This window comes from Cataglyphis hispanica, chromosome 1 (genome assembly GCF_021464435.1).
Source record: "Cataglyphis hispanica isolate Lineage 1 chromosome 1, ULB_Chis1_1.0, whole genome shotgun sequence".
Taxonomy (NCBI): Eukaryota; Metazoa; Arthropoda; class Insecta; order Hymenoptera; family Formicidae; genus Cataglyphis; species Cataglyphis hispanica.
Genome location: NC_065954.1, coordinates 19,978,205 through 20,005,507, shown reverse-complemented (window position 1 = coordinate 20,005,507; position 27,303 = coordinate 19,978,205). Strand labels below are relative to the sequence as shown.

Here is a 27,303-nt window from a genome sequence, read left to right as displayed (position 1 = left end):
TGGCATATGTAAGCTAAAACAGTTAGTATTTTTTATATATATTTTTTTATTTGTATCAATATATATATATATATATATATATATATATATATATAATTGATCAATAATTTAGAGAATAAATCATAAATCACGCACAATTATTTTTAGCGTAATTTCTTTTCAAAATCTATTTTAATGTCATTGTTTTGAATTATTTTAATCTACTTGCTTTTTTTATTTTGTACAATCTTCTTCCGTATATAATTTTAAGCAGAAAACTGAATATATTTCTTTATAAAAGTATAAAACAGATTATAATATATATTTGCTCAACAGAATACATTAGAAATTTAAAATATAAATTGTTACGTAAAAAATGTCGAGGCTACTAAAGCAATAAGTTTCTCTCGTGAACTTCAAATTTTGACGATTGATGTTCCGCTATAAATTTTATCTTTTGTGCAATATATGTTCTTTGTAAGATTATTTCACGAAAATACGAGTTATTACGATGAGATAACATTCGTGCGTGCGAATCACTTGCGATTAAATAATCGAAAGGAACCGCTTGCGAAATTCCACGATTGTCGACGGTGATGAGAGCGTTTACGTTGTCTTAATGCTCGCAAAAACCTCATAAAATCCCGCCGATGAAAAATGCGTGTTACCGCCGGCAACTAGCGTGCGCAAAGACATCGTCTTCACGGGACGTCTCTCGTCTCGAATCGGCAGCAATAATATCGACTCCGCAAGAAATACATTAGCGCGACTGGGCATGCAGAGGAAATGCGACCTCCGGTTGCAAATTGCAATACACTGTTTACGTAATATCGTTCTACGTGCAAATCGTCACGATTGTTATCGCGAAACGGTCTTGCAAAAAAATCACACTCGCCTGAGATCTCATCTCGCGCATGGTGCAACAATACGCAAGATGTAGCAATCCCAGAATATGGATTGCATTAAGCAATCAGAGATCTGTCCTAAATACAGAATTTCTATATAGCCACTCGTTAAGAAGCGAATTTCTTATCTGTTTAACATTGATGTTGCAAAGAAATCTTGTGTGTACTTTACTTTTCATAAAAAAAAAAAAAGATAAATGCGTGTATAGAATGATTCATAACGAAATGATAAAAACGCGCAAGAAAAAATTCTAACAATAAGATGCAATTCCAAGTAAAAAATGTCATGAGATGATTCTAAGTAAGGTGTCATATTAATATTTATTAATTATATGTATAGGTCGTATGTATAATTTTATATTAAAGTCACAGGCTATTAATTGTTGAGAGATATAAAAAAACGGTAAATGTAGAAGGTACTTTTTATAATTCTAAATTTAGAATTAAATCTTCACATATTTATTAAACTATGCGTATGATTAAAAAATAATGAAATTTGTATTTTCTTTTTTTCTTTACTTTGTAAATATCATATTTAATGCATGACACCAAGATTATATTTAAAATAATATATTAATAATTTTTTGTGCTATATTTATGGTATATCTTAATTTAAAAGCAGATTCATGTTTCTTGTGTATTTTTCATTAACAGATGGCCAAATTAATATATCAGCGTAAAAATTTACTGAATACGAATAACTCTGAATGAACATGCTGCACGTGCCCCCTTTTTCCGAAGAAGAAGCACGTCTCCGCCAGGATCTTTTTGCCCTTGGCAGCGGAAACGCGCGCAATTCTCGTTTCTCGCCGAAACTTCTTTGGATTAATAAAAAATCGACGGGCGCATTTTTGTTAGTCTGGACACGTGTTTCGGAATGAATGATCGCGACCTGCTTCGCGTTGGTCCCCGTTTGTCGCGCGGCATTCTATGTGCGACCAGATGTGCTGTTGGGCCCCGGCGCGCGTATGTGCCACATCATTATTTCTCTCATATCGCTATCGATTTATCGTCTCATGTAAAATTTACGCTTACTTGATGTAAGTACAGACGAGCCTATAAAAAGATAAGTGCTGCATACGCGAGAATTGTAATAAAATTAGAAATTTAAAATTAAAATTATTCTACATTAGCAACGTTAATAACCGCATTTTGTAACGTAAAGGATCTCACGTTGCTACGGGGAATGCCGATGAGAGAGAACGACGACAGAACGAGAGACAGGAAAAGAAGAACCAAGAGGGAAATGCAATACACGAAAACTTCGCCGGTGGTGCGAGGAATGAGGAGTGGAAAGGGGGAGCACAGAAACGAGAAGGCCAAGAGGAACGAAAACTTGCCGTAGGGCTCAAGGAATACGCGATTGTCTTATTTTGATATTTTAAGCACATTTCGGGATTTTATCGTGCATATCACGATTAAACGTTCAACTAAACTTTCGAAGCAAAGGTGAAATGAGAGCGCGCGAATATCCGATATTTTTGGAAACTCAAATATTCAATAAAAAAAAAAGAAATGTCATTCGAATTTAATTCGATAAGTTTGACGTAAGTCATTCAATCGAATGACTCAAAGATTTTCGGATAGATAAAAGTTCAATAAAATTGTTATCTTATTTCTTTTTTAACGATTAATAAAGAAAAAATAATAATGATATATTTTTTATATTTATTGAAATGAGACAAAATGAGGATTTAGTACGTCATAATAGTACAAAAAGCTGACATCTCTAAAAATATCGTTTTGGAAAGAAATAATTATTTTATATAAAATTTAAAATAGTCAAAAAGTAAAAATAAATTTAGCAAATTTAACGAAGATTGAAGCATTTATTACTGTCTTAAGATAAAACTTTTAAGGATAGATCGTAAAGAATATAAAAATGTAATAAAGTGAAAACATACAATAATGCAATTAAGGCAAAACAAAATAAAATAAAACATTGATCATTATTAGATTTCACTGCCGCGTAATGGAAAACTATATAAGAGAAAAAAATATGTAAAAATGTAGAGAGAAAGAGAGAGAGAGGGGGGGGGGGAATTGAAAAGGAAAACACACTTCACCCGAAAACATGAAAATGATCCTTTCGTTTCGATTCTCGTTCCCTTCAAAAAACAGGTTGTAAGGCGGCAGAGAGAGAGAGAGAAAGAGAGAGAGCAGCGTCTCTTCTCAGCGCATCATCTTCCATGACACACGAAAAGACTGCGCGTTTTTTTTTTGCCGCCGTCTTTAATTAAATCGAGAAGTTAATTGGAATGTACTGCGCATAATTCGCCGGTCCTCGTAAAACGTCTGATCGAGGAGTATAGAAATAATTATGCATGTTTCCCGCGTATTGATTTTGAATACGAAGACGCCTGTTTTTGATTGTCAATTTTTTGAAAGAAGACATCAAACAGCGAGAGCATAATTGTACATTTTTCACGATAAAGAGAATGATTCAATTCTTTTTGATATATACATATTTAGATCAATGTACCAATTAACAAGAAAAATTTTCTCGTTCTTTTTCGTGTCTGCAAAAGCGAAATCTAAACTCACTGAATTTTTATACGAATTTTTTTGTATCGATATTTTTTCGTCTAATTTTACACACGTATAATATATTAATAAAAGAAAATAACTATTTATCCTCAATTTAACTTCACATGTGATGGCACGATTTGTGGAAATTTTTCACAACTAATTGCACAAAAAAATTATCTTTTATCAGTGAGTTCTTGCGTAATGAAAAAAGGTAAAAGATTAACGCAGTCGTTTGTCATCGCAGCAGACATAAGACACAACAAAACGTCCGGAGAATTGTTTTAACGACCGTAAAAGTGATGAGAATAGCGGTACTTCCTGCCAAAGTGAACGGCTCACCCCGCACATACTTTAGCTTAATAATCGTGTCTGCCTAACGTTGTCCGCCGGCCATTCTTTGTCCCATTGGGAGTCAAACATTCTTCGCGAATGTACATATCAAACGCGCTCTCATTAAATGAGGTTTGGTCTATGACATAATGTACAGAGTGTCCGGTTGTCAAGTGTTAGTAACGGCTTCCTCGACATAGCCAATCTTCGTTTAACGAAAGATTTATATTTGCATACAATTATTTTATTTTAAATATTTTTGCTAAACGTCAAGATAATCTTAATTAAAGTACATTAGATTTAAAATTAATCGAAAAATTAAATTAGATCGCATATATTATTATTCTGAAAAAATTTAATTTATTGTAGGAATAATTTTTTAAAATAAAGTATTTTTTTTTTTTTTTTAATGTGAGTTTTAAATTTGTCACGAATTTCTATCTAAAATGAATTTTGAAATTAATTGTTTCTTTGTTTTTTTCTTTTAACGTCGATTCTTACTATCGATAAATGTGCCAAGAGAGAGAGAGAGAGAGAGAAAGAGAGAGAGAGAGAGAGAGAGAGAGAATTAATAAAAAAGAAATTAAACATTTCATAATAACAGGATATCAATGACAACTGTCGACTTCAATCATATGATATTTTCAGTCACATGATATTAGTCGTCTGATCCGAAAATGTCTAGCATACGCATGGATATATTTCTCTGAAGGTTTCTTTCTCAGCAATCATAATTGTTATCAAAAACGCAATAAGCACTTTAGTATCGTGCGTCGAGATATTTCGACTCATCATCCGTTTCATTTACGGAGATAGGCACACATCTGTGTGCCATTGCCGAGAAAGCGATTCCATCTTTATGGGTTCAGGCAATCCAGAAGTGCGTAATCGCTTAAAATAAGCTACTCACCAAGAAGGCACTTGAGAGAGAGAGAGAGAGAGAGAGAGAGACGGATTGAAGGAAAAGACATGGGATAGGCAAGTGTGCATTTCAAATAGATGCGTTTTCCAAGAGTATTTCTTAGAAGATAAAGAAAAACCTGTTATATAATTTCGTATTTATTTTCCTAAAGAGAGTTATAACGCTGTTGTATAAAGGACAACATAAATAGAGACAACATAAATACATTAGCTAAAAATTAATAGCTGCTTTATGTGTCTGTTTTCTATATAATTTACTTTTGCTAATATTTATTTCATAATTTCTCCATTACCTAATCACATATTTATCCATCTATGAAAAGTAATAAAACCAAAAAAATAATGTAAATATATCAAATAATCAGATAGAAAATATTGTATCGCTTATTGAAAGTTATGATACTTTTTATCACTCGTCACCTGTCGGTCCGTCGAATTTTGTGCTAATAGCTGCGAAGCAAATAGAGTGATTCGTTTCAATTCGACAGTGACGCGTAATCGCGTTGGAGGGAAAGCAACTCGCCAGAGGCAAATGCACGTAAGGGCCGCGCGCGCGAGCGCGCGTGTGTCGGGCCTTGGCTTGGTCTTAATGAAACAATGGCAGAGGCCGTTCGCGGGGACGAAGGGGGAGACCTGGGGGAGACCTCGGTGCTAACTGGAGTCTCTCGCGGTCAATGAATCTGCTGGCCTTTTCCCATGCTCGCGAAGACGACGAGAGTGCCCCGGCAACGCGCGCGCGAGACTCTCTTCGGGCCCGGTCGATTTTATTAGTCTCTGACTCATTCTCCTTGTCGGCCAGCCATTTCTGTCTGTCATTTCTCTCCCGCTACATCTCGTCTTGCGTATACGCACATACATATTTCTTTTTCGCTTCTCTCGTTCCCCGCATTTTTTTCTTTCCTCTTTTCCTTTTCATCCGCCGTTTATTCCGCGACGGAAGCCGCGAATAAGCGATATCAAACGTTTCGTCCGCCGTCGAAATGCCGCAGAAATATCACAGGCCTTGAGTCATAGATGTGACATAAATGCTGGATATGCGACCGTTGGGCTATCAAAATTGCTAAAATAAGTCGCTATCTTTGAATCAGACAAATATCCAAGAGAAAGATATTCTAAGAGAATTATATATATGTATATATTTAAAAAAAAAAGTGTCAAAGAAAAATATCGCGAGAACTCGCGGTATTAATTTGACATTCTTTTAATGAATGAATTCATAGGACATACTATTGCGCTAGAGAAACAAAGAGCGACTGATACTATCCGTGGGGCGACAGTTAATTTGCCGAGACAACGACAACGTAGTGTTCGTCCGTTTATTTTCCTTCGTGTCTCGTGGATGAAGCGAGAGCTTTGCTTTTCCCATCGCGCGGTTTGTTCTTCCCTTTTTCGTCTCGCATCTGATTGTCTGTTCATCTTTCGCAGCTTTCTTCGGTCCAGCTTAAGAAGCCTGCTCGCTTTCTCTTATTCTCTCTCTCTCTCTCTCTCTCTCTCTCTCTCTCTCTCTCTTTCGTCTCTATTTTCATCTTTGTCACAGTGCGACAGAACCGAGGAGTCTTAAGGGTGGTGTTAACGAGGCGGCGAGACTTTCACACGGCCACTCGCATCGTCGAGGCAAACAGGTCCGTTTAGCTCCAGTTGCCGGGGCGAGCATTCCTATTTATGCGAGTTACGTCGGGTCGCGTCATCGTAAACTTCCTTGCTATCGATGCGTCCGCGCGATATCATATCGATAACGTCTTCCCGTACAATGAACAACTGTTGTCAGTCTCCGGAAAACCGGCAGAAGCTTATTCTAAACACACATATATATATATATACATATATTGTACATATATATATATATATATATATATATATATATATATAATTAAATTAAACTGAATGATCATTTATTTCAACGACTTTAAACGACTTTAAACGATTATGATTAGTATTGAGTTTATGCATCAAAAGATATTTTGATGCATTTATTTCGATATTAAATCTATCAATAAATATAAATATTAAAATACTTGATCTTGATTTGACAAAAGTACTAACGATTGATAGCATCCGAGTATTGCGAGTATCCGCGCTCGCTAGATGCATACTCGGCGCAGAAACGAATAAAATGAAAAAGAAGCGAAGGAGGGCCGGAGAGGGATATGAGCGAGGAGAAGGCGCGCCCGCGGGAATCGCCGACGAGACGTGCGTGGAAAGGCACGACCGACGGATAAAAGGGCGGCGGAGGAGCCGACCGAGGGTGAGGTCGGAGTGAGGGGAGGGAGGGGGGGTAACCAAAAGTGTAGGGGGTCCGGTGGTCCCAAACGTGCCGCCGCCACCGCCGTGTTCGTTGCGGCCAAAACGAACTGGCGTAGCCAGCAGGCGAAACACGCGAATCCTCGCCTCTCGTTCTCCTCTCGTCTCGTCGGACAAGATATCCCTGCCCTATTTCAACTGGCTCGAGTAGAGAGCTTGGAGAGAACCTTGGCTGGGAGTGAGTTGCCTCACGGAAATATATAACAGCGTGATCGATTTGACTTCGACCGTACACACTCGATCAGCACGGGCACAATTTTAAGCATCATATTCCAATGGTGTCTGTAATTATTTAGGTGATATAGGTGATATATATATGTGTGCATTATGTGAGTATTAGTAGGTGTAACCATAATTGTTATAATCATTAAGAATTTCTTTCAAGCGACAGAGTCGGGGCGGAGTAGAATTCTGAAGAGTCACTGTCGAGAATGCAACTAGATAAACCTGTATCCTTAAGGTACTGGATGCTAAATGCCTCTCTTTCCCTATCCTAATTCACACATCGCATACCCTAATCTACACGATCTACGAGTCCACGAATTCTTTTCCTTTTAATATATAAGTGAAATATCTTGTTCGCGTTTGAAGCATAAATTAAAAATTTCTTATAAATTTTTAATAAATTTCTTAAACAAATCTGCAAAAATGATTATGCAAAAATGATTATGTAAAATTAAATTTGAATATAAATATACAAGAAAAATATTTAACAACATCAAGATTTTTCGAAATTTTTACAAAAAAAAATTAATACTATGTATCAAGAAATTATATTGTATTTTTTAACATATATCTTATGATTAAAAATAAGTAGTTTAATAGAAAATCTCAGAAAAATTTAGCTCGATATGTAATATAATAATAAATACATTCGTGTACATATATTCATACGCACGATTAGAAATTTCTCACGATCATCTCTGCGAATTGTGCCAAAAAATGCAAGTGTGTGACAAAGAAATTTTAATTTGTCAACAATCAGATTTCTTTTTATAGACCTGCTTAATATTAGTAAATTTAATATTTTCACTTCAAGAATGTTTTAAATTTCAACGAGATATATATAATCTATTATTTAGTATGTAAGAAAACTGTACTTTTATTTTATGATTATTATAAAGCAATTAAAATATTAGAAGGATCTATATCGACGGTTAATTATACAAACAGGATTACTCGTGTATAATTAATAACAATGATGCATATTTTAAGTTTTTACGATCTAATAGAATCGAAACATGATTTTGTCGGAAATTCGGCGCGCGGCTATAATCGCGGTGTAACATGCGGGGATATTTTTCTTTCAAGACACACATACATACATAAGAATGAGAACGCGCGCGTTCTCTACTCTACCCTAGAATCCCGAAACCCGACCTGGGCAGTTTCGGCGCCCGACTCTCCGCATCCCTTAGGAGCAAAAAGGCTCTCGATATATCCTTTTGATCCTCGACGAAGGAGCCGTTTCCTTTCTTCTCTCTGGTTATCCGTTTCGTACGGTGCCTCGGAAGGAAGGACCTCCCTGGACTTGGCCGGCTCCACGGAGGTCCCGTTCTTCTTTCTCCTTCTCTCTCAGCTTTCTAAGACTTCTCTCCTTCATTCTCTCTCTCTCTCTCTCTCTCTCTCTATCACTCTTTCTTCTCTTCTCCCGTTCTCATGAGCCAGTCAAAGGATCCAGCCGAGGGCCTAGTTTCAGAGAAAGAAGACAAGAAAGGAAAAGAGAGAGAAAAGAGAGAGAAGAGAGAGAGAGAGAGAGAGAGAGAGAGAGAGAGAGAGAGAGAGAGAGAGTAGAAACGGGAGGAGCCGGGGGTCTGGAGAGGACAAGGTCTCCTTTTACTCTCCTCCCGACGGAGTCTCGGGAGGAGAGTAACCTTTCCACGACGTGGTGCGGCATCGCGCACACTTCGTTCTCTTACCGGCGCACAAATGCACATATATATATATATATATATATACATGTATGTGCGTTTGTATGAAACACATACAAGGCGTACGTGAAGAAACGGTCACGTGATAGAGAGAAAGAGACCCCTGTGCACTACACACCACAGACCGTCGTGCAAACCCCATGGGTCCGTAGAACCGCATTCCAAGGCGGCTCCATGGATGTGGCCCACGATGGCGTTAGAGGCGGTCAGCGAAGGAAAGACGAAGAGGAACATAAGGAAGGAGAAGAAAGCGGCGAGGCCGGTCTGGATAGTAAGAGAGAGAAAGAAAGATAGAAAAAGGAAGGAGAAGCAGCACTCGGGAATAACTCGATAAAGGGAAGGACCCCTTCTAATTAAAATGAGTTCCGCCGCGGGTCCTCGTGTACGATTTTCGCCGCGTTCTTATTACGTCGCGAACTTTTACCCTCTTCCTCCTCCTTCTTCCTCATAGTTTCATTCTTCTCGTCGCGCGTATCGTATATGTAAGATCACGATGCGTCCTCTCTTCCTGGATCCGTCGCATTTTCACATGTAAGTCGCGATCGGAATGTGCTGCTATGTAATTTAGTTTGGGCGTGATAGTGGCAGCAGGAGGAATGAGAAACTAGTGATGGATCATAATTTTTGGAGAACTAGGGGATTACAGGGGTTGAAAATAAGCGGATGATAAATGGCGGGTAAGGCATTTCATCTTCCATTGGTCGTAATATATGTAGAGATATTTCATTTTAAATATTTATGTTAAAGTTAAGTGAGATTTAAATGCAAAATGAGAAAGAAAAGATATAAAATATTTTTACTTGTATGTCTGAAAAGTATTTTAAAATGACGAATAATTAAATGAGAGCTTAAAGTGTATAAAATAAATTTTATTAAAAAAAAAACAAATAAATTAAAAAAAAAATAGTCTTTAATATGTAATATCATTTTATCTGATTCTATTAAATTATATTAAAAAAAGATTGTGAACTATAACTAAAAAATTGGACGATTTCAATATAAAGTATTTTTATCTTTATTTTCTAATCTTTTAACTGTATAATTAATCATTCCTCTTTCATTTTCTGTTTTGCTTTTTAGAAGTCAGACGTTTCACAAAGCAAGTTCAAGAAAAGGTAAATAATACAACAATATATATGTGTCTTCAATGTCTTTGACAATGGTGGATGAAACAGGTATGTTCGCATGACAGCTCTCACAATAATCCATCATATTTTTATTAGTTTTTTGAAATTGCTGAATCTAATAGAAGTGATGTGACGACTTATATTACACTGTGTTACTAAGATATTTTATAGGTAAATAAATCTGTTCTATTCTTTCTGCGAGACTTTAAAAGAATTATTTTTTATCAATAAACAGATGCCTTCATTTATGCTAAATTTGTTTGTCGGCATATTATTATATATTTTTAAAAAGTTGAGAACCGTCGCCTCAAACAGGTAGAATAAATGACCATGCGATCGCCCTCGGAAGATAAGCAAACACATTTTTCAACAAAGTAAAGAGAATATTTTTATTTAATTCCTTTTTGAATATATCTCTCAGCGTTAATAAAGGCACGAAGGGAAGATCGTATATTTCAAATATTTCTTATATATCTTTAATTTCTCAGCAATGTAATAAAACATATAAATTTGAAACTTTTATAACATAACTCTCTCTCTCTCTCTCTCTTTCTCTCTCACTTCTTTTACATGAAATTACAAATTGAACAAGTTATCAAGTTTCATTTTTTTTTTTTTTAATTTCTCAAGAAATTCGTTATCTTTTGAATAACGTGTTTGAGAATAATTATAAAAATTCTAATCGAATTTGCATATTGCAAAACAAGATTTTCTTTTCATCTTATATCAGAGATCGTCAGATTTCTGATATCATGTTAAGTATATTAAGTATATTAAATATTTTTTCTCTTTTCTCTTTTTCTGTTTCTATTTTTTATAACATTATTTTTATTAGCACATGTAATTGCACTAAAATACAAATCGATTTACATATTAAATTATTTTATCAATCGTCTCTCGTTCGTACTGCTCATGAAATTATGAACTAACTATCTTGCCATTGTGATAATAATTTGAATGTCATATTTTTATAAAGAAAACCGCCTAAAATGTTCTTTTAATAATAAAACTACGCAATCCGCAAGGTTTTTCGATTGTTAACTAGCGATTAGCGGTTTAAGACGGAATAATTAAGAGCTTATTAAGAAAATCTTGAAGAGTCATTCGGCCGCAAAGTTCTATCACCCAATACATCCGATTTAATGACCCGTTGCGTAAATCAAACGTTCCGCGTCTTCCTCCCCTTACTCGTCCCTCCCTCTTTCATTCTCGATTCTTCTTCTTTCACTCTCGTCCTTCTTCGCTTTCTCTTTTTCTCACTATCTCCCTCTTTCATTCTCGTTCTTTCGACAGCCCACGTTGGCGGCAGCGACTTGTTCCTCGTTTAGTCCCTTTTTCTCTCTCATGAGGAGGTAGAGGCTTCTCTTTGAAAGCAGGCAACCACCACCATCAACATCACCGTCATCTCGCGCGAGGTAGGTCGCCTCCGGCATGATACATGACGTTTCTCACGGTGATAATTATCATCAAAATGGTGAAACATGGAGAGGCAGAGCGCGACAAGCGGATAGAAACAGATTAGAGAATAGTAATTTTCGACGGACAAATTTAACAGAATAAAAGAGACTTGAAAGAGACGAAACTTAACAATCCGCGAGAATTAAAGAAACCATATGTAGCTTTGTTTATACAACTAACTTTCGAACTACCTGTCGCGATTATAGTTTCTTTCTTTATAAATCTTAAAAATGCATTTTTAATAATTTTTAATCAATAAAAATAATCTATTTTTAATTTATTTAAAAAATTTAATATCAAATTAATATAGAAACACTTTTTTATAAATTAATTTATTATTACTTTAAATAATAATAATTATTCTATTCTTAATTCCATTCTCTTCCTATGTTTATAAAATTGCCGCAATTCGCCTCATGTGATTTCTCACTGAAGATATACTCACATAATTTAGCAGCGGGATCTTTAAGAGTGGATAAGGAAAGTGAAGGTGAAGCGCATCTCCTTCCGCGAGTAAAATGCATTCCCGCGCATCGATGTATGCTGAATGCGCCGCGCTTCACGACGAGATTGCCGATAGCAGGTGACGCGATATTGAACAGGTGATTCGATATGCGAACAATGCAATATGTTTCGCGCAAGTGCCGCAGCGAGATGCGTGCAAGAGGAGGCCGAGTCGTCGAGCAATCGTGGCTTTTCTTTCTGTCGACATACCAACGTGTTCAATAAACGTGTTGTCGAACAGGGTACAAATAGAGCAATGTCACGCACTTTTATGACACAAAGACCGTGATGACGGCAATGGCTTTTTAAAATCACTTTTCCATTCAATAGTTATTATATATACAAAATAATAAAATATAAAAAGATAAAATAATAATGATCAGATAATAAATTCTGAAAATTACGAATTTAAATGTCAATAATAATCTATTACATAAACCTATGTTATAGGATTTATAATTCATGACAAAATTCAAGATAGAAATCTATTTATATATTTATGTGTCGCGTATCTATAATATATGTACATCCTGATGTGTATATTTTATGTATGTGAATACTTTATTTCTTTAAATTTTTTTCTTCGTCACACGTCATTATATAATGGATAAAATATAAATTATAAATAGATTTTCATTTTATGATTTATAGGAAATTATAAATTGCCTAAAGCGGATTTTAAAAAATTGGCATTTGTATTCGTAATTTTTAAGATTTTAAATATGTTATTCTTATTATTATTCTTTTATATTATTATTTTTATAATTATATATTTTATCGTTTTATTATTATATATTGAAATAATCAATGCTAGTTGCAATAAATACTTAAAGTGATGTATGTAATTTCTATTTCACAACATAATGATAATAAAGCAACCTAATTACACGCATATCACTCTTGCGAGCGTATATTGCAATTTACTCACTCGTTGCAATGATCAATCTCGAGCAATTTCCTAGCGTATCACGCAATCGCGTTCATTCTACTAATACGCTTATGTTGTAGGTCTCTTAAAGCGAGACGCGCCGTTTCTACTCGACGTCAATAAAGATGATAATACCGCCTGCTTAAGTTGGATGCGTAATATACTCTGGCTAGTAGAGAAGCTTACTTATATTATAATTATCAATCTTGGTATCAGTGGGCCTTAACGAGGATTAATAGCGCATCGATTATTTACTTTGCGCGCGGCGCTTCTCTTCGCCATTTAAATCGCCGTGTCCTCACCACAGTACGAGACAAAAATAAAGAGAAAGAAAGAAATACGCGTGCGATCGAATAAATAAAATTCTTACCAAGAATTCGCTAACGACTTGTATCTCTTGGACTTCCCATCTCTTAATGTTGTGTTATACTCTCACACGAGCCTTTTTATGTGACACTTGCCCCGCGCGCAAAACGTAATTACGTAGTCTGTCCGACACAGGACACTACGTCGCATTTTATGGGAACAGCCAGAAATTCTATCAAGGCCTCGCTAACGGTTAAAGCTTTTAAACGCGGCAGGATTTTTTTTTTAATCTACCGGTTGGGTAGCGCTTTTTCCTTTTTTTCCACTGCATTACATAAGCTAATTTGCAAATCTGTTAGTGGATCTTTTCATTATATATGTATATTAGTGGAAAATTTTATATTAGACAGCAAAAATGGCGTCAGCAATTTTGTAAAATTATTTTACAACAAATTACATTTCCACAATTATTAAAAAAAAATTCGAATTAATAAACTGCCATTTTTTTGTTTTTGTTTTTAACTGTTTTTTTTTTTTCTCTCTAGAAAAAACCGGATGCGTAAGTGCAAGTGTTTCGTTTCGTGGTGACCTAACGGCGCTTACGATTGTATCTCGCGTATAGCCGAAAGAAATGCCGCATAAAAATCAAACGGCCTGGCCGTTGCGTTCTTGCGATTGAGAGCCTTTGCTGGGTGCACCGACACGCCCCGGGCGGTTCCCATTGCATCGGCATTTCGGACGCCAACACACATTTGTTATTCGACGCCGTAAGAGAGAAGAGGAAGAGAGATTGCATCGTCGAAAGGCGCACGAGATCCAGAGCCTCTGTAAACATTTTCGTGCACTTTCTTCAGCGTGCGTTCAGCCGACAGATTACAGCGCGTTCTCACAACATGTACACACATCGCGATAGAGTATCCTTTTTATCGCTGCGAGCAGCAATAGTGATACGTTATAGCTCATTAATTATTTGCGCCTTGTCCCGGAATTTTCATAAGAATACTTCAATAGGAAGATTTGTCGTCTTTTGAGCCGTGAATGTCCATTGTATGAAATGTATCTTACTTTCAAACGTGAATAAATATACGTAATATTATGAGAAAATTATAAATAATGTTTATATCTAAATATGTGTTTTTTTTTTTTAAATTAGATAAATGTGAATATTACTTTTTTCATAAATTAAAGAATAAACTTTTCAATATGATATCTACTAAAAATATATGTTAATTATTTGTTAAAAGTTTATTAATATTAAATAATTAAAAAAAAAATGCCAATTAAATTTTATATCATCATTAAAGTTGGATATAAATTTTACAATGTTTTACATTTTTGATAAGATTTTGAAGGATGTTTTTAGAAGAGATCGCGGCGTCGTCGATCAATTAAATGCTAGTCTCCGGAACAATACAGCTGACAATGATTTGTCCTAAAGTATGTCGAACATTTCTGCAGTGATTCGCGAGTACGTAATGGTTGAGCACACTGCACTCCAGGATCGCCAGTGAATCACCTTGTGAAGGTGGGCCGGCGGCGGGTCTGTAGATATGTATGTACGGGTCCGTGTACACGCTCTTACTTGTATAAGTGCACATACGATACACACACACACACACAGCGCACTCCGACATCGCATGTATGTCCGCACAAACACACTGTCGTGTCGCATACCTTCGTCTCCTCTCCCACCTCCTCCTTGTCTCAACCTAAACCGTCTCCTCTCCCTTTACCCCCGACCCCATACCCTCGTCTACCACTCCTCTCTGACGCGTAGCAGACCTTTAATCCAATCTGAGTATAAGTGTTGCCCTTTAAAGCAAGCCGGGAATGGCGGGAAGCCATCCACGACCTCCACTACCGAACTTTTTCTTCGGCCGCGGCTTTTTTCTTCTTCGTTCGTAGTCTGTCGGGCTTTAAACGAATATGTATGGCTGCCACTTGCCGCCGCCAAGAAATTTGACGGAGTGCGCTCGTCGTTGCGTGCGACTCGCGTAATATGTCAATTGGACGTGGTTATGCAAGCAAAATCGACTTCGATGAATCATTGTTTTAAAGTTATGATTGTTCTAAAGCATTGCGAACAATGAGGCGATATATATTTCATTATTGTTCAGAGACAACACATTCAATATTAATTTACATCTTTCGATCCAATCATCGTAATCATAATAATATTTTTACAAATCTCCTAGCTTTTTTTTTCGTAGGAGAATGGATTTATATTTACAACAAAAGAGAATATGTTGGAAAATGCGAGAATCAAAATTTACTCGCTTTACAGATTCAAAGGCCATCCGTATCATATATTCGCATTGAGCATTCGCTCGTATCCTCCTTGCGAAATGGGAAGGGAAGTTAAGCGGATCCCATTGGAACGGCGAAAACGGCGTTATCCGCGGCGCGGCGCGATGTTATCGCGATGACGGGTTAATACGGGCCGATTTTCAGGGCGAGAAGAGCAGAGCGCGGGCTGTACCGCCGACAAAGAAGTCAACGCCTGTGAGCGCGGCGAGTAGATGCGCGCCAGCGCGTCGCATCTCCTCCAAGTCCAAGTCGAAGAGAGTCACGTTCTCGAAGCGCGCGGTTTCGCGCCCGGGCCCTTCAGTTTGGACGCGAGCGGGCCCCGAACGCGCGTTTCACCTCGCCACGCCGCGCCTCGTCCCATCTCGTTTCACCGCGCCGCCGCCGCGCCGGTCGGCCCTGATCCCTTCGGGACCCACCACGCCACGGGATGCCTCTTCTCTATCTCTCTTTCTCGCATTTCTCCCCGTCGGCGCGGCGCAGCATCCTTTAATATCTCTCGCCGGCCTCCTCCTCGAGAGCTCTCGTCGGCTCTCATTCTCCTCGGACTCTCCCCTCCCTCTCGGGATCACCTCTCCTTCTCTCGTGTCCACCCCTCGGCCCGAGCGCTCTCTCGATAGCATCTTGATGGAATGCCTGCGGGATAGGTAGGTAGGTAGGTAGATAGGTAGGTAGGTACCTGCCGCATTGTCGAGTCTGCTCGCTCGTGCTTTCGCACTCCTCTCGTGCTCCCTTATTGTGTTGCTGGCTCTCTCGCTGGCAGTCGCGACCACGTCGGTTATGGTAGTGATGGCGATGGCGGCGGCGGCGGTGGCGGTGGCGGTGGCGGTGGTGATGGTGGTGCCGGTGGTGGTGGTGGTTGTGTTGGTAATCATTTCCATTGCTTCTTGTTGCATTCGCTGCTTGCTCTCTAGCCGTAACACTTTGACACCAGCGTGCGAGATCGATTCAATGTTATTGTCGGAGCAACGATTCCTCTTGCCGCGCTATTTTATTGCCGAATGCTTTCACGCCTTCCTTCGCATCTGCGCCAGATTTTCTGTTCGGACAATACTGCTGATGCAATATACATAATACCGATTGAATTTTACAAATATGCAATATCGGAAAAGTGAAGAAGATCTGTTAAAATCATCTAGTATTTTAAACACAAGGCATAACATTACTTTTATATTTTATAATTGTATTATTTAAATAAAAGTAAGAAAATGAATACGAGAAGAATCCGGAGAAGAATACCTGACGGTATACCGGGTGGTATCGTCCATCTTAAATAATGCTTGTTGCAAAAGGTATTAACTCGAAATAATTGCAACGAATTCAATTTGCCTCTTGTTTGCATGATTATCATCGTCTCATTAATATTCTCAGGATGGAATTTTAATCGGCTTATGTCCGATTTATGGTAGTGCTTTGCTCGTTTCCGTAAGAGGTATTTCGCGTGCATTCGCGAGCTCGTAAAAATGCTTAACGAGCTGCTCCAATACGAGCATTTATCCAATAATCACGACCGTATTTTGTGACCGGAGCTTTCGTATCATACACGATCTCTCATTGCATTTGCACGCTGATTTTACAATATAATGTAGATGAAACGTATCATTTGTCACTTTAATGTCATTTTAATTTTTATTGCTAAAAAAGTATAAACTTAAAGCTTTCTGTCACTTTGTAATCAAAAAATAATATTCCATATTTTACATACCGTATAATTATAAAATTGTAATTGGGTAAACTTTTTCTTCATTTTAATGTCCATAAATCTAATTCGATATCTAAAGACAAAGATTGAATACTAGTAAGATACTACTAGAATACTAGTAGACTGGAGTAGCAGTTTTAACGCCACATGTGGATGTGCGCCACGTGCGCGCGAGCGAATATATGCATAACGTCGTGTGCAACGTCGAAAGCATGCGTTTACTGTGCGTGGCACGACGCGTAGGTGTACGTAGATGTAGCCGGAGATGGAGTCTCCTGCTCTGACCTCTCAACCTTTCGATTTCGTTTCTGCCGATGGGGCATTCGTGGCGTGCTGTACCCGCAATCACTGCCGCAAGAGAGAAAGGGAGAAGAAGAGGCAGAGGAAGAAAGAAAAAGAGAAACTAATGGGAGTAATCGAGAAATTCCTTTCATTTGTAACCCGCGATTTGTTGCCTGAGCGATGATTATGTACACGCATGTAATATCCCTTTTACTGTTTTTTGATTTCCACTTTAATGGAAAATTGCTTTTCTTTCTAACCGGAAGTAATAAAGATATTTTCTGATTTCTAAGAAAATGCTTCTTGTGATTTTTGGAGATACTTTGAATTAACAGTAGTTTTTGTGATCCAGAGAGAGAGAAGTTGCAGTTATAAATTAATTACAAGCCAAATAATTAAAAGAGTGTTGATATCTGATTTTCAAGATTTCTGGTCCGTTGATGTGTGCTTTTCCTCTCTTCGATCTCAGTCTCTTCCAATCTAAATTTAATTTTATATAAAATTACATAAAAAGGCCAGCTTATTCCTTGCAATTCGGCCTCTTTAAAGGGGACACGCTCCACACGATCAGGATTCAAAATCGGATTCGTTAAATGTCGTCGCCAAACAGATTTGTTATAGCAACCCGCTTAAGCTGACCAATTTTAAGGAACGTCAGAAAAATGGATGACACAACGTGGTGCTATATGGACACACACACACACACAGAAATATATATGAGCCAGTGCATCATCACGGCGCGAAGCGCGCAACTATCGGCCCACCGACTCGAGACAGACCGCATTCTTCTCTCATCGTTTCTCGCTATGCAGGATCTCTCTCCGTCGTAGTCCACCGATATCTTTATTTTGTCCTGTCATAATTCAAACGACGTGCAACGCGGCCTCGATAAAGCCACCTGGACAAATCGCCTGGTCGGCCGATCGGTCGACGTGCACGGTTTCGACATGGCCGATCGCTATAAGAACACCTCGGGATTCGGCTCGAATTAACACCGCATAATCCAGACTTTAAAATATCGCATTGACGACCTTCGCATATTATGTTGCTCTCTTTTAATAATCTCGCAATTATATTTCCCAAGGGCGCGTATATGACGAAAGCGAAGTCTTGTATGATAAGTTACGATGTTATATCTATTGGATATATGCTTTTTTTTTAAAGCCTGTGTACTATGTACAGTATTACAATTTTTTGACAGTATATATTTTAATTTTCTTTCAAAATCGACATTTGCGGTTAATTTTATCAAGCATCTTGAATTAATGTTAAATCAGTAATATACATATGTCCGACTGTATATTATTTTCTAAATATCATACTACATACGATTATTAATTAAATCGAAATAATAATAAAATATTCGAATAATAATATTACTCATTTGTTATTAATAATAAGATAGTTAATAATTTTGTATCAATTTTGTATCTATGCCATATACACGCGTGATTGCTAAGAATTTAATCGAGAATTGAGTTTGCAAAAAAAATTTGTTCCGGCGCCTTTTGAAATCCGAACCAACGTTATCGCGAAATAAGGCTATTCGCCAAAGTCTCACTGTGATTATAGTCAGGCCAGAACAAGGGGGAGATGTGGAGTCTCTGAGGGAGTGGATGAAGCTGCTCATAGGTAGTAAATCCCTACGAATGATTAGAGGTCGGCATCGTGCCTTGTTACCCTGATATGGAATTCAATGGATGATACAAATAACAAAGATGATTAACTATCTCTCGTCTGTTCGTGTTGGTTCCAAAGGCGTGACTGGAGAGCAAGGAGTACAGTGTTCTGATTCGGAGATCGAAAAAAGGAGAAATAACAAAATGGATTAAATTAATTAATTTATTGTCATAGCAACTTACTATTGCATCTTGTGATAGAAAAAATTATTTGAACTGATTTGTGTCTAAGAAAATTACTTCTATTAATTAACAAAAAAATCTTTATTTCTATTAATTAAGAAAAAAAAAATTTTCTAATAAAAAAATAAAAAACACATTAACAATAAGTGCATAAACTATTGTATTAAACTATTGTATGCAACAAATAGAAGTTTAAAAAAATTAAGATGTACACACATATACGTGTATGTCTATATACTTTGCACTTTTTATTATAAAATAAAAGTTTGTCACTCATCAATCGATGCGCAATAGCAGAGTTAATTACGTGAAAATCATGTTAATCTATAACATGCCAATATAGAATTTTTACGGCAGCGCTCAAAATAATTATCTAATAAACAATCAATATATAAAATGACTCTCCATTATTTGGATTATTTATTCGATTGTTATTCATGAGGCAAGATCTATTCAAAGTTAGTTCATCAGTACATCCCATTGCTTTTTATATCACGACTGTCCTGCCCTTTTACCATCCTCTTATCTTACATTCGGCAAATAGTCGTTAGCATAAATCAAAAGGCAAGATAAAACCGTGCGCCCTGAGCGCATTTAACTCTATAAACACAGTACAACATATTTCTCTTAAAGCACGAAACGAGAACAGGAAAAACCTCTACATACAGAATATTTCAGAGGTCATTGAACTCTAGATAGAAGTCGAACTAAAAGAAGATAAATACTTGCTTTAATAACAAAATCATATGAAAAAAAAAAAATTGTATTAAATATCAAGGATTAGAAATTCGATATTTACCTATAATTCTTTATTTAAATCTTCTCCATTCCTATAGTCAAGTATACTTCAGACAAAGAATTACGTGATAAAGCACATACTTCCAAGTTATTTAGATATAAATTATAAAAATACGTCGATACTTCAATACAATGTAAGCACATATCTAGAGGTACATAAAGTGCAAAGAGTCTTTACTTGTATCGGTTGCGAATTGTCTCGCGTCGCATTCCATCGTTTATAGACGATGCGTAACTTAAACGTCATTTAACCAACGTCACGAGCACGTGTGAATACACGCGCGCTGTCGCGTAGAAGACGTAATAAGCCAGCGCGAGTTAAAGCGACGCGGGGGTTAAGGATACCGAGGGTTGCGAACCCGCGGTCACACGGCGTATAAATTCTCGGAACCCCGGGCTCGGTACGGCAGGTACTTGGAAGCTTGAAATTCCGCAAGTCTCGCGAATATGTTGCTGAGCAAGGATAAATGAAAAACGAGAGAGAATGAAAGCGAGGGAGAGAGAGAGAGAGAGAGAGAGAGAGAGAGAGAGAGAAGAAACTGCCATGGCATTAGTATTTTGTGGCAATTCATCGAGCGTTTGTCATTTATATCGAATAAGATTAATGTTTCACGTATTAGTAATTTATTACGCTTGTTTGTAATTATCAAATTGTGGATAGTCATTTTTTATTCATGCTAATCATACGACAAATTTTTGTAGATCTATTTAAAATATACATAAATATACAATAAATAAACATATTTTTCTTATATACAATTGATATATATATATATATATATATATATATATATATATATATATATATTTGATAATAAATAATAAATATTAAAATTCCATTTGTGCAATATAAATGGAATATCCTGTGCAGATAGGACAGAAAATGAATTATCCATAGTTTAACGATTTTCTTAAATCGCTTAAATATATTGCCGAAGAATGACCTGCTTCAATGACAAAAAAGAAGGGGCAGACCCGGATGGTGACACGAGCGGCCAGAATGTGTAACGAAGTGCACATTCCCCGACGATATACGTGTGCGCGACACACGACGTCGATCGTAAGTGAGCATCGCGTGAATTTAAGCTGCTACGCCTTCCCGATACCGCCGGCTGCGCTCTTTTTCTGCTTACGCTTTTATTACACGCGCAGAGTGTCTTGTCTGGTAGGCGGAAATCGCAGAAACGCCGACTCGTTCAATCTATGCGTGCAATTGCATAACATTCTGCCAGGCATTTAAATTCTTGTTGAGCAAACATTTTCGTCGATCGAAAAATTCTAGTCGTTTTTCGTTAATCCAAACAATACGAATATAAAGGCTGATGAAATGAAAAATAATATTACGCTACTTCCGATTGTCGCGTTTTTACGCATATTTATTCGTAAAAGTTGGCATACACACCACAGTTCGTGAGAAATGTTATCAAGTTATAAATTCAATTACTTTTTACGTATGCGACGATTTTGAAATTGAGTTATAAATTTGGTCGGTAAAAAGCCATACTTCCGGCTGATAAAGCGACGCCGCCTGGGAATAGAGGGACGATTAATATTCTCTTATCACGGACTTGTTGAGACTCTGAAGATTAAATTATCGAATCACAGTTGCGGCCACGCGCGCGTTGATCGCCTCTCTCTGGAATATAATAAATCCTCGATCAGCACATGATCGAGCAAAACAAGGTAGCCTGGCTTTCGCTTTCTTAATGATTTGCCTGTCCTTTGCTTATCTCGTTAACGAATGTTTCGCTTCTCCTGGTTCCCAGCGGAAATCGAAGGCTAGCAGGGCGTTGCTCGCACGCTCAAATTACAATTTGCCATTCGACTTGTCATCGACCAAATGTTAAAGTACAGATTGCAAACGTTGCTCAGAAATTATATAACTACATAACATAGCAAATAAAGACAAAGCGAAAGTGAACATAAAATCATAAAAGATATCGAGATAAGAAAAATCGTATTTTTTATGATGCAAGAAATTGACGATAAAAATTTTTGTAAACAAATTTTAGAATGTGAAGAAGAAATTATAAAAATATTTTTTTTTAATTTAATTCTCATTTAATTACCACAACCACGAAATTTGACTTTAAATTGCATCACAAGTATCTTTATCACGTCTCGTATATGATGTAGATGAAATGATAAGAATTTCTGCAAAAACAAATATATTTATTAAAGAAATGTATACGAACGTGCACATAAACATACATTGCACTAATAGTATTCTAATTTTAGAACAAAAATTAATTAAAATTGAATAAGAAAATCTTATATGTAATTCGTAGATCTGATTGTCTTGGATTCCGAGCGTGAACGATTTTAATTGGTGCTCTCGGAATAATTTGCTGATTGCATTTGAATCATTAAAATTCATATCGCGCGTCTGAAGGACTCGATATCGCAATATCAGATTTTTTTCAACGGATATCCCAGCAGAAACGCTCCGCTTGATGTCAATTCGTTCAAATTAGACGTTTCGGTTTCACTAAATGTTCAGGGAGTTGAAAGTTTTTCATTTTCAAGGCTTATAAAATTGATTGAACGTGGAACAAAAAACGCATACAAAAGACATACTGTGAAATATGTGCCCATATTTAACGATAATGCGATCGTATCTTAACAACTGAAAAAATCGTAAATGAATAATTTTTATTTCAGCACCTTCATCGCTCATTTATGTAACGCGTGATAGTCTGTCGAGTAAGATTTATTACATTGTGCACCTCGACATTGCACATTGTCCGTTTTGTCTTCATTATCGCATATAGCATAGAACTTAATATAGATCTTTAATCTTGATAATCAAGGTGATTAAAAAAAAGAACAGAGTTAAAATAATATTTAATTTCGAATGTGTACATAATGTGTGTACTAATTTTTCATATTTATAACATTACTTGTTCCTTCCATTTTATTTTAATTTTTTACATTTATTACATTTTTATTCTATATATTTTTATTATATTTATATTAATAATTTTTTATTTAATATATTTTATTTTTATTTTTTGATTATATTGTAACTTAATATAATTGTATATATTAATAAATTGTGCATATGCTAAATAAAATAAATATAATAAATATAATTAAATGCTTTAATAAAAAAAAAATATATTCTAATATAATATACTAAATTAGATTGTGTGTGAAAAATACATTACTATTCGCAAAAGAATCACTAATAAAGTCTGAAAGGGTACTTTTTAAATGCAGAACATAATCCGCGTAATTATCGATATTACCACACACACACACACACACACACAAGTTTTAATTGATCTTGATTATCGTGGCAATTCGTTATTTAATTAAATAAGTTACTCAAGCTTATTGCAAATTCTGTTGTAACAAGGCGAACAAAGCGCTGGTTGTGAAAAATTTATAATCGTCCTAGATAAGTTGGATGTCATTTGATTTAAAGTCTACGACAGTAGATTTATGTTTTTTATTCTCATATAATTGCAGCGTACAAGTATCACCTTGATTCGTCTCACCAAATCGAGTTTTGAAATTTGAATTATTCAAGAAATTCCCATTTCAAGGCCAGAGCTCCGCTAGCAATTCATTCCTCGACGAAACCGAACCGCTTTGTGTCGAAGCCGAACCGCTCCTTCTGTTTCGGCCGTATCCTGTTTCTTGGAAAGAATTTCACGCGCGGTACTCGCTTCAATGTCCGTCTCTCAAAAGCGCCATACTTTATAATATCCGCTTTAGCTCGTAGAGCCACTACGGTCATCTTGAAAATCTAGCTTTAAATATGAATAGCCAACTGAATGATTTGGTTATGGATAAGATTACGAAGTTTTTACGACTTTGTGAAGTTCTTCTTTCTTTTTTTTTTTTTTTTTTGACCGCGTCGACAAAGTTTATTTTTTCATATTTTATCCGTTTCAATTGTCTGTTTATATAGGATCCAGCCGCATAAATGGATAAACGAGACATTGATAAAATATGATAAAGGAAAAAAGAATATTTTCATAAGGTTAGTTAATGTGCGAAGATAAGCATAGATAAAACCAAGTCACGATGAGCAAAAACTGATAAGTTATCGGCGATAACCAAATGATGGAACAGTTAGGTGCAAGAAATAAGAAAAAAAAAAAAAAAAAAAAAAAAAATCATCGATATGTAAATCTTTTATGAAAAATTTGCATATTCTACGCATATTTATACGCCGGTTCTACATTTTTATACACTACATTATATATAATATTACACTAGAGTAAAAATTAATTAGTAATATTTAAAAATTGGGATATAAATATCTCGGATAAAATCACGGATACATAAATTCCATGGTAATTCTACTCGGCTCTCGCAAAAATCTTGAAGAATCTCAAACGAGAAGGAATCATATGTGACTAAAGTCGCGATTTATTGCGAATTTCTGACAACATCGTGCAAGTATTATGCCTTTAATTTCGCAATATTAGCTTCTCTTTCGCGAACTATAATTTATATCGCACGGCATATCTCGTCGCGGCAGCTTACGACGAGATCGTGCTCGCGCCCATTCCTCGTGACGGACGCGAGGGAGAATATCTCCGTAAGAGCATTGAACATCAGCTTCGGCCAATGAGAAGTTCTCGAGACGTTTCTTCGACAAATTGAAAAATTCGAATCCTCCCCTTGCCGCGGGGCGGCCATATGGCGTGGATTTGATTAATTATGCGTGCGTATGCGCGCGCGCGCGCGGCATCGCGAACACGCAAAACGTTATTATCCCGGAGACGAATTGCCTCGCTACTCTTTACATGCCGCTTCTTCTTCCTTTGCCGCGCTGAAGATAAACCGCATCATTTGATCATCATCCCCCGCGTTCGGTAGTCAACGTATCAAAAAAATGCCACTTCATTCCTATTGCTTTCTCAAGCACTTTCGATGACAGCCACGAATACCGCGTGATGTATCGTCGCGATTTTTTACCGAGACGTGGTTTTTATCTCAACCATCATTGAATAAATCGTGAGGCTCGCATCGGGGAACACATATCAATGTGTGTTCATTATTTTCTTAATGAATTGTGATATTACTTAGCTGCGGAGAGAGGAAAGAGAGAGGCACACTTCATGTGTCTTCTTCTAAAATAAAAAATATGATTCTAAAGACAAAATTTTAAGAAAAAAAATTCATTTCTTCCTCAAGAATAAAGATAAGAAAAATTATGATTTAATATTATAATGTAGCAAGGATTATTATATTCCATGTATATATAATAACGTAAGTTAAAAAATATATAAATAATATCCTGTTTTTAAATTATTCTACAAGATACTTCCACATGTCGCAAATAATATGCGCACATGCCAGTGTGTTGGTAAAAAGCACGAGTAAAATTGCAAGTGATGCTCGAGTCTAAGATTCTCGTATATGTGCATGTGTACTTTAGTAGCCCGATCGATACGTCACGTCGTTACGGCGTTTAAGATGGATGAACTCAGAATCTGCCAGATGTTAGCAGCAAGGAGAAGAGAGTCGTCGCCGAAGGACCCTCTCTTGTACATACTTCCCCCGGCGACGCAATAACGTCGAAGATTATCCCGAGTAAGGGGCGCGCGGGGCCCGATTTCGTTAAGGATGGTTAGCCCCGGAGCTGGGGCTGCCACTTGCTTGCACCCTTCGCGACGAGCTCGTGCCAAGCAGATGTCTTATTGTCATGCTAAGGGATCACCCTTGTGCGATATGTAACGTCTTTCGGCTTGTCGCTTTTGCCGTCGGTTTCTGCTTGTTTGAAATTATTTTTTCAGCAGCCAGAGGGTTGGTCGCACCGCGTAACGTATCCCGACGCAGGGGGGAGGGGGAGAAGCCGCCCTTTCTTCTCCTCACTGAAGTACGCAATACGCCATACGGCAAGTACAGATCGTTGTACAAATTAGACGATTAATCGTAACGCGGAGTCTAAAGAGTCGGTTCCTATGACGTATGCGACGCATTTCTCTCTTTAAAAATTTATATTAAAAGACTTGAAAATATGCGACTTACTGCAATTTACTACGTATATTTTTTAATTATTTTATATTGCAATGTTATTTACTATATAATCCGATTGCCGATTATAAATTGCGAGCGCATTCGCGACTCGCTGCGACTCTCATCAACTCTCGCGCTTTCAAACTGCAAAAGACTTTCTTAGCTTTCAACCTCACCCCACGAAGGCGATCTCGAATAAAATCGGCAGCTGCCATCGGCCTTTGTATTTCGCGGGCACGGGCTACGCGGACTTTTGTTGTTCTACGCTTTTGTCACCGCGTCACCGTTGGTCCATATCGTACGAGTGACTCTCGATCGAGAAATTTATCGGATCATGCTTCAATAAAAGCGACAGCCAACAGATTGTACGTGATCGGTACAAGCTGTCTCAGAAAACCGATATTTGCTTCCAATTTCCTTTCTTTTGCAATGAATTTTAAGATTTTTTTTTTTGTAATAAAAAAGATTACATTGAAATTAAAACATTAAATATCAAAGTTTTCTAATAAGAAAACTACATTGAATCTTGAACATTAAATATGTCAGTGACATTAAATTTTAGTTCAAAATCATATAAATAAAACGAAAAAAATATATGTTTTATATATTTAAAAAAATAATTTTTTGTTACATTAATCTTAAGGATTTCCTCTTGACAATATCATTCAATTAAAATAGATATTTAAAAAAATTAAAAAATATCTATATCTTATTTTAGTTATATGATTTAAGAAGAACCGCTTTTGAATTGAGATTTGGCGAGTTTGTTTTTGTCGAGTCTTTAAATACACAAAGTCTCGTTGCGTAAGTCACTTTCGACGTCTGAAATCAAGCCTCCCCGTAGCGTTGCCTCGTGACTATAAGACCAGGTGACGCGAGGGCATTTTAGCAAAGAACGATCGTTACGTCCACGGAGCTGATTTTATCGATTCGAGACGTCAACTGCATCGTACTACTCGCCCTTCGCGTTCCCTGGAGCGTTTAACCGCTACCTCACTGCCTTCTTTTCTGCTCGCTCATTTTCCTTTAGCCCTCCCCCCTCCCTCCCCCTCCCTCCCTCTCTCCTTGCGCACACGCTCCTTATATCACGAAATACTATTACGTTATAGACGGTCGCCAGGTGTCCCGAAGTACCCCCGTGTTAAACCCCCTACTCTAAT

At 36.9% G+C, this 27,303-nt stretch overlaps 1 protein-coding gene and 1 long non-coding RNA gene across 2 annotated transcripts in view; one reads left to right on the top strand and one right to left on the bottom strand.

Annotated features, from left to right (window-relative positions):
• LOC126852013 (DENN domain-containing protein 5B) overlaps positions 1 to 1,611 on the top strand; it is an 85,139-nt gene extending 83,528 nt beyond the window's left edge. The window contains exon 20 of the transcript XR_007687746.1: positions 1,539 to 1,611. The gene's annotated coding sequence lies outside the window, so the exon portion shown is untranslated. The remainder of the gene's footprint in view (positions 1 to 1,538) is intronic.
• Positions 1 to 27,303, bottom strand: part of LOC126852530 (uncharacterized) — a 56,899-nt gene that overhangs the window by 1,926 nt on the left and 27,670 nt on the right. The gene's annotated exons all lie outside the window — the stretch shown is intronic.